General features: G+C 38.3%; 1 protein-coding gene across 1 annotated transcript in view; it reads left to right on the top strand.

Annotated features, from left to right (window-relative positions):
* The first annotated feature begins 838 nt into the window (after positions 1–838).
* b3galt1b (UDP-Gal:betaGlcNAc beta 1,3-galactosyltransferase, polypeptide 1b) overlaps positions 839–13,124 on the top strand; it is a 70,129-nt gene continuing 57,843 nt past the window's right edge. The window contains exon 1 of the mRNA XM_085384634.1: positions 839–958. The gene's annotated coding sequence lies outside the window, so the exon portion shown is untranslated. The remainder of the gene's footprint in view (positions 959–13,124) is intronic.

Genomic DNA, 13,124 nt, shown 5'->3' with positions numbered 1-13,124 from the left:
TAATCTGGAACACTTAAAGTGTCGTTTTTGTGTATTAAGAATTTATCTGTTGATTATTGTTGAGGGAAAATGGTTATTCAAGTCACCACCTTGTAAGATTTATGCCTTTAAGGCAAAATAGGAATCCAGTTCTTTTTGTACTTGTAATAAGTACAACCTCTATACTTACTACCAAGAAACATTTGGCAGTAAGTAAAGTTATTAGGAGGTTAATAGAATCTTCTTAGTTACCTTATAGAATAATGTCACAATAACTACAGTACTAGACCTATTTGTTACTTCGGGTTCCGTGACTGGCTATGAGCCAGAACCCGAAGTAACATCCAGAGGACCTGGCGAGGTAACATATATTGCTCGCATATCGTTGTCATTGCCAATAAGTTAGTCTTTTGGACTGATAATGAACCTTTTCCCAGGGTTACCTGTTGTGTTATTGTGTTTGAGGGTGATCTCGCTAACCTTGTATTTGTTGTTATATTGTTACCTGTGTTTGCCCCCTGCTTTATCTAAACATCATGGCAATAAAAACAAAACAACAAAAGCACACAAACCTTAAGTGTATCTTTAGAAAGACACAAACTGAAACACAAAATACCTCAGTACTCACTTCATTCACTCAGCTGTTTTATCTGCGGGATGAACGTGTTGTCTGGTTTGAAACAGTTTGCAGGAGTTGACGATGAATTCTCCCACAGCGTCAATCTACCTTGCTACTACAGTAGTATCTCTGAGCAGCCCTCACTCTCTCCCTTAGAGCGGATTGGTGAGGCTTGTATCGGATTGCGCTCTGATTGGTCGTTCGCTTCTCATAGAGCGGTACGTCAGTCCAGTTGCACCACCGCCGTCATGTTTCACCCCCCCTCCTCAGTCGAACAACGGTGCTTTTTAGGATGCTGGAGCAACGCGGTATCATATCATCAGGACCACAAGTCTGAGTGGGATGGAGACAGTGAGTGAGGTATGTACAACGAGGACGGTTTTCCTCTTTTCCGTGCCAATAAGCAGTGAAAGATTACGCTTTTCTTCTCTTGTGGGATGCATTACGCAGGGATGGTTCTACTTTTTAAAATTTCTGCAGTATGAGTGGATTCATCCGTCCTCGCATCATCTGTCCTTCCACATTTCCGAGCGCTCATCCGCAGGTTTTCGGGCGTCCCCTCTATTGTTGAGCTTTGGTCTTTGCTTTAGTACGTTCGGGTTATCGGGATACCCGCCTGGGTCTTTAGGGATGCCGTTTGGCGACTTCGGTGCAATCCCAGCTGAGCACTCCCTGATCTCCGTCCTCTTTGGCACGGCTGTCACCTCTGCACTCACCGTTAGAAATGCGTAGTTTGTCCGGGGCAATGAGGACACCAGGTAGCCAAGTTACAATGCACCTGAATCAAAGTTTAAACGGATGCATTTATTCAATTTTTATGCGATTTTTTTTCTCGACGCTCGCTTGCAAAGAAAATAGATCTTGTAAGAAAATATTAAAATTTTAAAGATGGGCTATATTTGTCGTGACTGATGAATAATATAAGCTTTAGGAAATCGTTTAGATATATGGAAAGAAAAACGTTCTGCTGGATATTTTGCCCAAAATATATAAACCTTTAAATAAATGAAATAAAAGTCGTCTTGTATAATTGTTAGTGTTGTATCATAATTGTTATTTATTATCTGTTGGTAGTAAGTGATGCTCAGTGGATCACACTTTGGTGTCCAGTGGCAACATCTCCAAAAAGAAGAAAATGGATGCTCTTAAATTTCCCTCACATCACCTTGTGAAAAGACCTCTTTTTAGTGAATTCACATAAGCTGTGTGAGCTTCCTTAAACCTTAATACCTATGCTTAATTTGAGGCTTTACTTAGTCTCCATGGTAATATTGAAATATCATTTTATCACTTATGTAGCAAACAGTCTGATGAGAATAATAGGAAGGCTTAAAGTTTAGAGCCAAGAGACTGCAAGCTCTTCCTAAGAGTTGTGTTTCTTGCTGCATCTGCTGGGTCATTTTAGATCACTAGCTGGATCAAACGCTAATCCTCTTTGTGATGCAGCCATATGATGGTTTCCATTGCATGTCCATCTGCCCATACAGCCATTAACGCTCACTGCCAGACTGCCTCTGCGTCTAGCAGCGTCTTGTTGTTTACGTTGTATGCAGCTGATCATGTGCCTATACTTGCTCATATAGGTTCGTGTACGTGTCTGTGCTCTGCTTACTCTGACTGCTTTCACTAATCACATTTCTGCAAGGTGTAATTAGTCGCGGGAATCTAAAGCTTTAATCCTTGGTTAAAGTACTGTATCTTTGCTTAGTCAGTGGTGCTTCCCGTGTTACACTGGGCTTACAATCAGCATTTATTTAGAGCACGTGAGTGCATTTTACATCGAGGCTGTTCGAAATAAATGGCAGCATACAAAAGAGATAATGTCAAGCTGACTCTATTATTGAATAGAAATCATCTGTAAAAATAAGGGCATTGTCATATATTAGATTATTAGTGATTCTCAGTGGTTGGAGAAATAGGTATAGTTTAGATAAATGCATTGTATATAAGAAATCTAATTATACATAAAAAGCTATCATGTTTATTATGTTGATCTGTGTAAAAATCACAGTTCTATTCTTGCACGGTAAATTTTAGCCATTCAAAGGGCAACTGAATGAAGTCAGGACAATAGCTCTGTATTTACCCATCCAAAACAGCCAGGACTTAGGCTGGCTAATAATAGGCTGACATGTGCACAGCTTATTTTCTTGCTGTATTTGTGCCAGCTCTTTCTCTTCCCTAAAAGCACAGATTGACAGACTCTTTACCAAGAAATGTACATTTCCTGGCGTATTTGAGAATAGCTCATTCAATAGGAAACAGCAGTTTTTCCCCATAGTCCAATTAAAACACAAATAATAGTAAAGTAATGATCCAAGGAGTAAACAGTAACATGGCCACAACCAAAGCAGCCCCATAACATTTAGGAAAAGGTGCTGTAAAGAAATCAGTGGCTACCACAGGACCACAATCTATGGATCTACAGTAATTTCTTGAGTGTCACTCACTCTGCTACTGTAAATCAGGATGATATACCTGCTTATACAGAGCAAAGTTATGGTTTCATGTACCTAGTATGTTTCTGAGAGTGGCTCTTCCCTATCTTCCTAAGAAATGTAATGCTTTTTTGTTGAGATGTTAAACCAATAACATGAATCTTTTACAGTGTGAGAATCTTAGTGGGTGTTTTGTGTGTAAAAGTGAGCCATTAGTCTATTAATGACCCTTAGTGAAATTGCACCATGTAAGGAGCATGGAATTGACTGATTGAATTAATGAAAGCAACCACAAGAAGCTTGTGTTTTGAAGTGGTGATCATTTGCACATACTGTGACAACAGTCATAATGATAACAATCAGGGATCACCGTGGTACCATTCTAGTACTGCGAACTGCTTCTTTACTGACGTGTGTCTTTTGTTCTAAAATATTCTGGTTCTGACAGTTTGGCTTTTTGCCACTTTGTTGCTGTTTGACTGTGATGACACAGTGTTATCACTATTGTGCATGTTTTGGGTGGATAGGACTGTTTAAACGTCGCTTCTGGGTCTTAAAAGTGGAAATGCCTAAAAGCTTCTCCTGGACTCCTGTAGTAGCAAAAAAAACCCTTTCAGTCGTATAGACGTTTATGGCAAACTCCATTAATAATCATCAAATTGTGTGTTTATAAAATTTTTAACATATTTAATGGATCTGTTGATATATTTATTATTTATTATCATGGATTAAATTTGTTCTTCAGCTCTGAAAATTTCAGTGCTCCCTATAATGCTATCTGGCATACTCTAAAATAGTGTTAAATTTTGATTCTACTTTGATGGCCTTTAATTCGAGAATGTTATTGGATGGCAAATAAATTGAGAACATGCTGCGTTGGCAGCAGTAATCTTTTTTAGGGGTGGACCTTTATTGGCTGTACATCATTATCAGCCAATGATCACTTTCCTGACTGCCAAAAAAACTGGCAACTATCACTGGTTGTGCATTGTATCTCATCAGTTTGCAGTCTGGGGTCGAGATCATAAATGTGCATGATAGAATTTCACTATGCTGTCATGAAGGACTGAAAGACTTTAAAACAAGGCAAGGCAAGGCAAGTTTATTTGTATACAGTGGGGCAAAAAAGTATTTAGTCAGCCACCGATTGTGCAAGTTCCCCCACCTAAAATGATGACAGAGGTCAGTAATTTGCACCAGAGGTACACTTCAACTGTGAGAGACAGAATGTGAAAAAAAAAAAATCCATGAATTCACATGGTAGGATTTGTAAAGAATTTATTTGTAAATCAGGGTGGAAAATAAGTATTTGGTCAATAACAAAAATACAACTCAATACTTTGTAACATAACCTTTGTTGGCAATAACAGAGGTCAAAGGTTTACTATAGGTCTTTACCAGGTTTGCACACACAGTAGCTGGTATTTTGGCCCATTCCTCCATGCAGATCTTCTCGAGAGCAGTGATGTTTTGGGGCTGTCGCCGAGCAACACGGACTTTCAACTCCCACCACAGATTTTCTATGGGGTTGAGGTCTGGAGACTGGCTAGGCCACTCCAGGACTTTCAAATGCTTCTTACGGAGCCACTCCTTTGTTGCCCGGGCGGTGTGTTTTGGATCATTGTCATGTTGGAAGACCCAGCCTCGTTTCATCTTCAAAGTTCTCACTGATGGAAGGAGGTTTTGGCTCAAAATCTCACGATACATGGCCCCATTCATTCTGTCCTTAACACGGATCAGTCGTCCTGTCCCCTTGGCAGAAAAACAGCCCCATAGCATGATGTTTCCACCCCCATGCTTCACAGTAGGTATGGTGTTCTTGGGATGCAACTCAGTATTCTTCTTCCTCCAAACACGACGAGTTGAGTTTATACCAAAAAGTTCTACTTTGGTTTCATCTGACCACATGACAGTCTCCCAATCCTCTGCTGTATCATCCATGTGCTCTCTGGCAAACTTCAGACGGGCCTGGACATGCACTGGCTTCAGCAGCGGAACACGTCTGGCACTGCGGGATTTGATTCCCTGCCGTTGTAGTGTGTTACTGATGGTGACCTTTGTTACTTTGGTCCCAGCTCTCTGCAGGTCATTCACCAGGTCCCCCCGTGTGGTTCTGGGATCTTTGCTCACCGTTCTCATGATCATTTTGACCCCACGGGATGAGATCTTGCGTGGAGCCCCAGATCGAGGGAGATTATCAGTGGTCTTGTATGTCTTCCATTTTCTGATGATTGCTCCCACAGTTGATTTTTTCACACCAAGCTGCTTGCCTATTGTAGATTCACTCTTCCCAGTCTGGTGCAGGTCTACAATACTTTTCCTGGTGTCCTTCGAAAGCTCTTTGGTCTTGGCCATGGCGGCGTTTGGAGTCTGACTGTTTGAGGCTGTGGACAGGTGTCTTTTATACAGATGATGAGTTCAAACAGGTGCCATTCATACAGGTAACGAGTGGGGGACAGAAAACCTTCTTACAGAAGACGTTACAGGTCTGTGAGGGCCAGAGATTTTCCTTGTTTGAGGTGACCAAATACTTATTTTCCACCCTGATTTACGAATAAATTCTTTACAAATCCTACCATGTGAATTCATGGATTTTTTTTTTCCCACATTCTGTCTCTCACAGTTGAAGTGTACCTCTGGTGCAAATTACTGACCTCTGTCATCATTTTAAGTGGGGGAACTTGCACAATCGGTGGCTGACTAAATACTTTTTTGCCCCACTGTAGCACAATTCAACAACAAGGTGATTCAAAGTGCTTTACAGAGACATTAGAAACAAAAACAAATAAAAAGCATAATTTAAAATTGATTAAAACAAGCAAACAAACAAACTAATTAACAAACAAACAAAACAGTATATAAAATCAAAACAGATAAAATCAGAACAATGGATAAAATCAGTAGTTAAATGCAAGTTTTGAATACAGTTGTATTTCATAATGACTGGAACAAAATGGAAGATACAGAACAAGAAGACCAAAACAACCACATAAAAACCCAAAAACTAAACACACGCAAAAACATCAGTATCAACCAGGGATGCAGATTGTGAAATTCTGGGATATAAAAATCTGGCTGCTATCCAATGCCAGTACTGATATTTAATTTAGCCTCTTTACTTTGTTTTGTTTTTTCCTTTTTGTGTGTTTTTTCCCCCCAAGGAAACAAAGAAATATTTTTTATTAAAAAAAAAAAAATAGCTGTGATGTGTCTTAAGGTTCTTTATCACACTTAAAAAAATGTAACCGGCAAAAAAAATGATATAATCAACATTATTGGCCACTGAGTTCAGTTAATGTCATTTTTTTTCCCAGGTATACCAATATATCAGTCAACCGGGCCAGTGTCAAGTGATACTGATATTTGGATCTTGTATTAAATTAAAATATCTAACGTGACAGATCACCTCCAAATCAGATTTACATATTTCTTCCTCTGGTTTGTAGTGGAATTTATCCATGCAGATGATTTTGTTGAGAATGGCCAAGTTTTGGAATCTAAAATCCCAAAAAGCAAATAAAAAAAAAAAAAAAACCCAAAAAAAACCCCTGTAACAATCCAAAAAAAATAAAATAAAATTAGGGATATTTTCTTTCTACCCAACATCATCTGTCAGCCAGAAGAGTGCAGTTAGCTGTCATGGCATCACTAACATCTTGTCAGTGGGAGGAATTTGTTTCTGCACAGTAATTCAATTGGTGTGTGGTCTTCCAGGGGAAAAATCTGTTCCTTTAAAGTTTTTATAACATTATCAGTTCTCAGACATATCGAGAAGTACTTGCTTTATTGATGATCAGACAGGGAGCTGCTGCAAGATTAAACAGAAACCAAATCAATCAGCGCAGTAAGAGGCACACAAAATATTTAAATAAGTTCTACAGTTTTATTTTGAAAGTGTCAGGAAAATCCAACCAATAATTTAAATCAGCAAGGCTGTTATTGGGTCTAATATTTAATGATTTGAGGTACTGGATTGTACGGAAGCTGAAAACCTTCAAGAGGTTGTCGCACATCAAGTTAGGCTGAGAGGGAAAAGAAAAATATGAGCCTGGAAAAAAGAGGCTTCATAATGCACAGGATCAGTACCTTTTGAGGTCCAACTTTAAGAAAGGAGAGCTCAGGGAGAAAAGTGAGGGATGGGTCAAAGGATGAAGCAGAGTTTGCATTGATGTGAAGAGATCTGTAGAGAAGGATGGATGAAGGGAAAGGCTGTATGGGTGAAAGAGAAGAATGGGAAGCCCTCCAGTACCTGAATGCTTACAGCACATATTTGCAAAGTGCACAATTTGAAGTACTTTGCAAGTATTTTGCCCTTAACATTCCCAGTAGCCTCTCCTCTTGGGAAAACACCAAAATCATTCAGAAAAGTTGACCTGTTTAAACTCAGTTTGTTAGATGACATTAATAACAATTTGTGCTTTTGCGCATTAATAACTGTTTTCAAGAACCCCAGAAGATTTACAGCACTTAACATCCCAATTGCAGAAGCCATGTAATCACTCCCTCCAGTAGTAATGCTTTTACTTTAGCTGTTCAAATACCTCATGTTCAGAGTAATGAATTAAAATGTCTAAATCCCAAAACTGTAACATTTTATATGTCCTATTTTTGTGTCTATCCTGATCCATACAGTTATATCAACTAAAGTAGTTATTCTGCTACTTTTACCACAATAAAATTAATCCTAGGGAAACAACTATATTAACCATAATAATTGTCTTGTATACAATTCCTTCTTTGCAGCAATCTGACTATGATTTCTTACTTTGTAAGACACAGCCTGATACGGTTTCTGTTATGCATGAAAACAACGCTAACATGCATCCATCTATGGTTCGTTTTTTGGCATTGTACTGTGACCACTAGATAACGTTAGGGTCTCGGCCATGTTTGCTGAGTTTTGGTGGAAGAAGTGTGCAGTACGAAGTGATTTAACAAGTGAGTGATGACACAAAGGTTAGAAAATTACATTTTTACCCAGTGTATCAAACCTAATGTATGCACGGTAAAACCCATTCTCAGATGCTAATCACGACTAAAAACTACTGACATTTACAGGAGGTTTAATGCCAGCAGTGTCAGCTTTGCCTCCTCTAGCCAGTGTTGCCAACTTAGCAACTTTGTCGCTATATTTAGCGAGTTTTCAGACCCCCTTAGCGACTGTTTTTCTAAAAAGCGACTAGCAACAAATCTGGCGACTTTTTTCTGGTGTTATTGGAGACTTATTTATGATGACTTTTTGATGTGAAAACAAGTATCACTCTTCTCAACAAGCAGCGGGTGCTGCCGTGGGCACCTTGCCCGTGCCAAAACCCTCATGGGCAGAGGATAGTCCTCTTTCTTTCTCTCCTACAACATAAGTTACAATTACATTAGACAGGCCAATTATGCAAATTAGGCAATGACACCATTTTGCGACTTTTAGGACAACCAATAGCGATTTTTCTTACTGTGGAGTTGGCAACACTGCCTCTAGCTGATACACAACTTCACACAGCTCCCTGCAGACAGGCAAGTAGCATTAAGGTAGTGACTAGCAACTATGGTTAATAACAAAAACAATAAAATGAACATGGGAGCTAGGCAGCATGTGCCCTGGCTCTCTACAACTTTATAACAGATAGGGTTAATTCACATGGTAAACCCATTATTTGTTAATAAAATGTGTTGTTTTTCAAATGCTGAAGCTGAGAAAAGTCTAACATTAACTAGACAGAAAAAGTAGCTGTGTAGCTTAAAAACGCTAATTTGATTAGCAATAAAAATGTGGAGGCAAGTCCACCAGAAGCACTGCAACACCTCAGACAAACTAAGTAGAAATGTTCTTTGTTTTTTGGCACAACCTTTTTTTTAAGACAAACTTAAAATATTTTCATATTTACACCTTACATTTTTGTTAATATTTATTTTTATATATAGAATTATGCTGTCACTGATATCTTTGTTGTATTGTATTAAATATATTTTTTTAAATGCCTCTTAATTTTATGTCTTTTTTTTTTTTGCCTCGGTGGTATAGAAAAATGGCATGGAGTATTTTCAGGTCAGTGTTTGCTTATGACTTTTCTAACAGCTAGCAAATACTATTTGTTTTTCGCGGTTGATGAGATACTTTGTCTTTAGCAAAACAAATCCTACTTATCACCGGAAAATTCCAGCCCAGAGGCAGTGCGGTAGCAGCAATGAAAAATAGATTTAGAGGATACAAATTTAAATGCTGATGGTGTTGTTTTTCAGTGGCAATTACAAAGAACAAACAAAATAGATTTCAGAATAAAAAGTTATAGCAAAAATGCTGTTCAATGTCTTTTTAATGCTACAGCTAAACTAGATAAATGCATCACGCAGAAATGTGCCTTAACTTCGTCGGACATTTAAATTAAAATTTTTACATTTTAATATAAAACTCCATTATCTTCACTGGACTTTGACTTGTTTTCTGTCTCCAACATAATTGTATTTTATGGTCCTTTATCACATATAGCACTCTCCTGCTTTTCAGCGTCTTGTTAGTGTGTCTCTGCATCCGAATGTTCCCAGCTTTAATCATTCTGATCCTCCTACAGACCTACTGTAATTACTTTTTGTTTTCAATCTTTCAACAAGACTCTGGAGGAGCCTCTGTGTTTTTTCCCTCTCATTAGTGATATTCTTCTCATTTATGAGAATGCATCAAGAAAAAAAAAGCCCGTCATGATTTGGAATGCAATTCTAGATATTTCCTGTTACTTACATTTTGGATTTGTTTTGTGCTAAAGTTGCACAAATTCCTTAATGACAATATTGGTTGATTTCGTCAAGCTATTTATACAGTAAATTCTGATCTTGCCTTGTTTAGCATACCACATAAAACTTGTGGCGTTAGAATAAATCTGATCAGCGTTTCTTTTACTCTGTTTCATAAGTACAAATACTGAGATAGAAGAATTGTATTTTACTGAGAGGTACATAGGAACAATTCCAGGCAGTGACTGGTTTTGAGCTACCTTATTAGAGGAATGAGCCTGAACTGGGGCCTGTTCTTGTGTGACTTGATTTCCCCAGTGACCAGCAGACCAAACCATTTTTATTGCCGTGACAAAAAGAGCCATGAACAAGTTCTTTAGGAACCATGACCCTCAAATGACAAAGAAGAAAAGTTCCAAAATCAGCTTTAGCAGTGCTTCTGCAAGTCATATAGCTAGCAAGATTGTTTTAAGGAGCAGAGCATGAGAAGCATTAACAGTATTTTTAGGCTTACATTAACTGGTGTGCAAATGTTTGTTTTTGGGTGTAGTAATCTAAATCTATTTGCTGGCAGCACATAAAATAAAAACAAAAGCCAAACTAATACAGCCAAGGGAGAAAATACCAGAGCAGAATTAGATTCCTATTGATTTATTAATAATTTCTCATTACTGCCTAAGAAAAAAACATAATGATAAGGTGTGTTATTAATACAAATTAATACTTACTACTATAAATACTAATAGTGCTACTAATATGTTCCACTACTGTTTGTTGCTCATGGATATTTCCACTACAGTCCATATGCATTAAGATGCTCTGTAGTCAACCATAACTAAGCAGTGTTGTAATCCTTCAGCATATATTCTCTGACTGCCAGTCAGTCTCAGCCACGTCCCGGCAGAGCAGCTTCATCGTCTTTAACAGTTTCTGAATTTGTTTCAAATCGGATTTATTTTCCTCATGCTTCAGCAGTTCACAATCCCTACAAATTTATTCTGAAGTAACAAATTACTATGCACAGAGAGCAATTTTTTTTCCTCTCTACAAATAACCCAAATGACCCTTGGAGGGATTGAATAGCCATCCTTATCTACCTTAGACTCTTGAAAGGATAATAGAATGGATACACTACTCAGTGTTCCTTTATCCAGGATACTGTCATAGGAATTTTGTATTCCTTATCAGACATTTTGTCCAATTCCAGTCTTCAGAGATGTGTCCTTTATACAGAGTAGTATAAAGTGGAAAGCAAAGGTTTTGAAGGTCAGATTACTGATTACCGTTGACGATGACGTATAGTTAGTTAGATATTTCTGTCCCTACAAACATCTTCACGGTGAATTGAGAGTTTGTGTATAATTTGATAATCATTCTATGGACTTATGACTGATTTTTTAGGAATACTTTATAATTCTAATAGTGAGGAGAGCTATGCAGGCAAAATTTCATCCACCTCCGTACTCAGTTAGTGGAGTAAATTTGGTCTGTTTACCAACAGAAACCAGCCACTCCAGACTTATGTTCCTTTATTTAAACTCCAATTGAAGGGACACACTCACACAACGCTCAGTGTGATGTGATTGTGCCCAAATCAGCCAGTTAAACATTTACACTCATTACATCCTTTCTAGGGATAATCTCTGGACCTCATCTTGATTTTGCTGGTTCGGTTTACCCTAATTCACCTTACAGAGTAGAATAACAACACAGATTAAACACAAGATAAAGACTGCCTGTGACAGTCACTGTAGGGAGGGAACCCAAATGCAGGACAGACAGGAGGCAGGGTAGAAGTCCAGAATCCAATCTTTCATCTAAAAAACAAACAATTATTATACCTACAGTTCAAATGAAGAACAGGCAAAAGTCAGCGTCAATAAAACAGTTCACACAGTCATAAGCGAAGAGATAATACGTCAGGGAAAACAAAACAACGAAAACATGGAGGTATGTAAAGAACACAAGGAATAGAAGTAAAGTCTGGATAACTTGACTAAAGAAGGAAGGAGATAATCTGTTTAGTTTTAAGTGAACAACAAGATGTATATATATTTACCAGACATCTTGCTACTGGGTTGGAACCCCTTTTGTCTTTGTAGCTGCCCTAAATATTCATGTCATAGATTTAAGGTGCTGGAAGCATTACACAGAGAATATGGTTCATATTGAGATCATAGCATCACACGATTGCTGTAGATTTGCACAATATCTGTGCTGCATATCTATGATGAAAATTTCCCGTTCCACCACATCCCAAAGGCGCTGAAGTGGATTGAGATCTATTGACCGTGGAGATCATTTTATTACAGTGAATTCATTGTAAGTTTGAGAGGATCTGAGTTGTGACATGGCACATTACCATGCTGGAAGCAGCCATCAGAAGATGGGTACACTGTGGTCATAAAGACATGAACACGGTCAGTAACAATACTCAGGTAGGCTGTGGTTTTTAAACTCAAATTCTAGCCCTAAAATCTGAACGTTGTAGTAGTCCATCTACTGCAAGGTTCAACCTGTGCATTTAAAAGATGGTCATCAGCATACTTGGTTGTAACAAGTCATTATTTCAGTTACTTTTGCCTTTCTGGCAGCTTGACGTGCTCCTCTGGCATCACGATACACTTTCACCTTGAGAGCTGCTGCTCGCTGGATATTTTCTCTTTCTCAGACCAATCTCGGTAAACTCTAGAGATGGTTGTCTGGGGAAATCCCAGTAGATGAGCAGTTCTGAAATATTCAGACCTACCCGCCTGGCACCAACAGCCGTGTCATTTATTATTCTTCATTCTGATACTCAACTTGAACTTCAGCAGCTTATTTTGTCCTTGTCTGTATTGTCTAAATGCATTGAGTTGTTGCCATGTGATTGGTTAACCAGATATTTGTGTAAATGAGCAGATGAACAGGTGTATCTAACAAGGTACATCGAGTGTATACTGAGGGGGGTTGATAGGCTAATTGAACACAGGTGTGACTAATCAGGGCAGGGCATACAATCACAAAGGAGGGGGAAAACTAACAAAGACAGGAAGTTAAAGTGACGGAATACACAAAGGCCAAGAATAACAAAATTAAAGAAATTACTCAATTAAAACCAAGACAATATCGTTCCGTCCAGAGCTAAAACTGCTCATGTGTAGATTGGGTGATTGGTAATAATAATCTGACCTTCCACCAATCAACAAAAGACTGATGTATGCATGCTACTAAGTTTCCCCAAAGTAACTCTGTTCCTCCTCTTAACCTAAAAGTAACCTATTCTAATAGTGTGACTTCCTGAATTACATTTTCTCATTCATTAAAGAATCCAAAATATTCTCTGCTGCCTTTTCACAGGATCACAGCTTTGTACTGTTGCC

This window comes from Rhamphochromis longiceps, linkage group LG16 (assembly GCF_057381845.1).
Source record: "Rhamphochromis longiceps isolate RC_006_pf linkage group LG16, R_longiceps_female_GT1.1, whole genome shotgun sequence".
In the NCBI taxonomy this organism is placed as follows: domain Eukaryota; kingdom Metazoa; phylum Chordata; class Actinopteri; order Cichliformes; family Cichlidae; genus Rhamphochromis; species Rhamphochromis longiceps.
The sequence above is the reverse complement of the archived record's forward strand: the minus strand, read 5'-3'. Positions and strand labels throughout refer to the sequence as shown.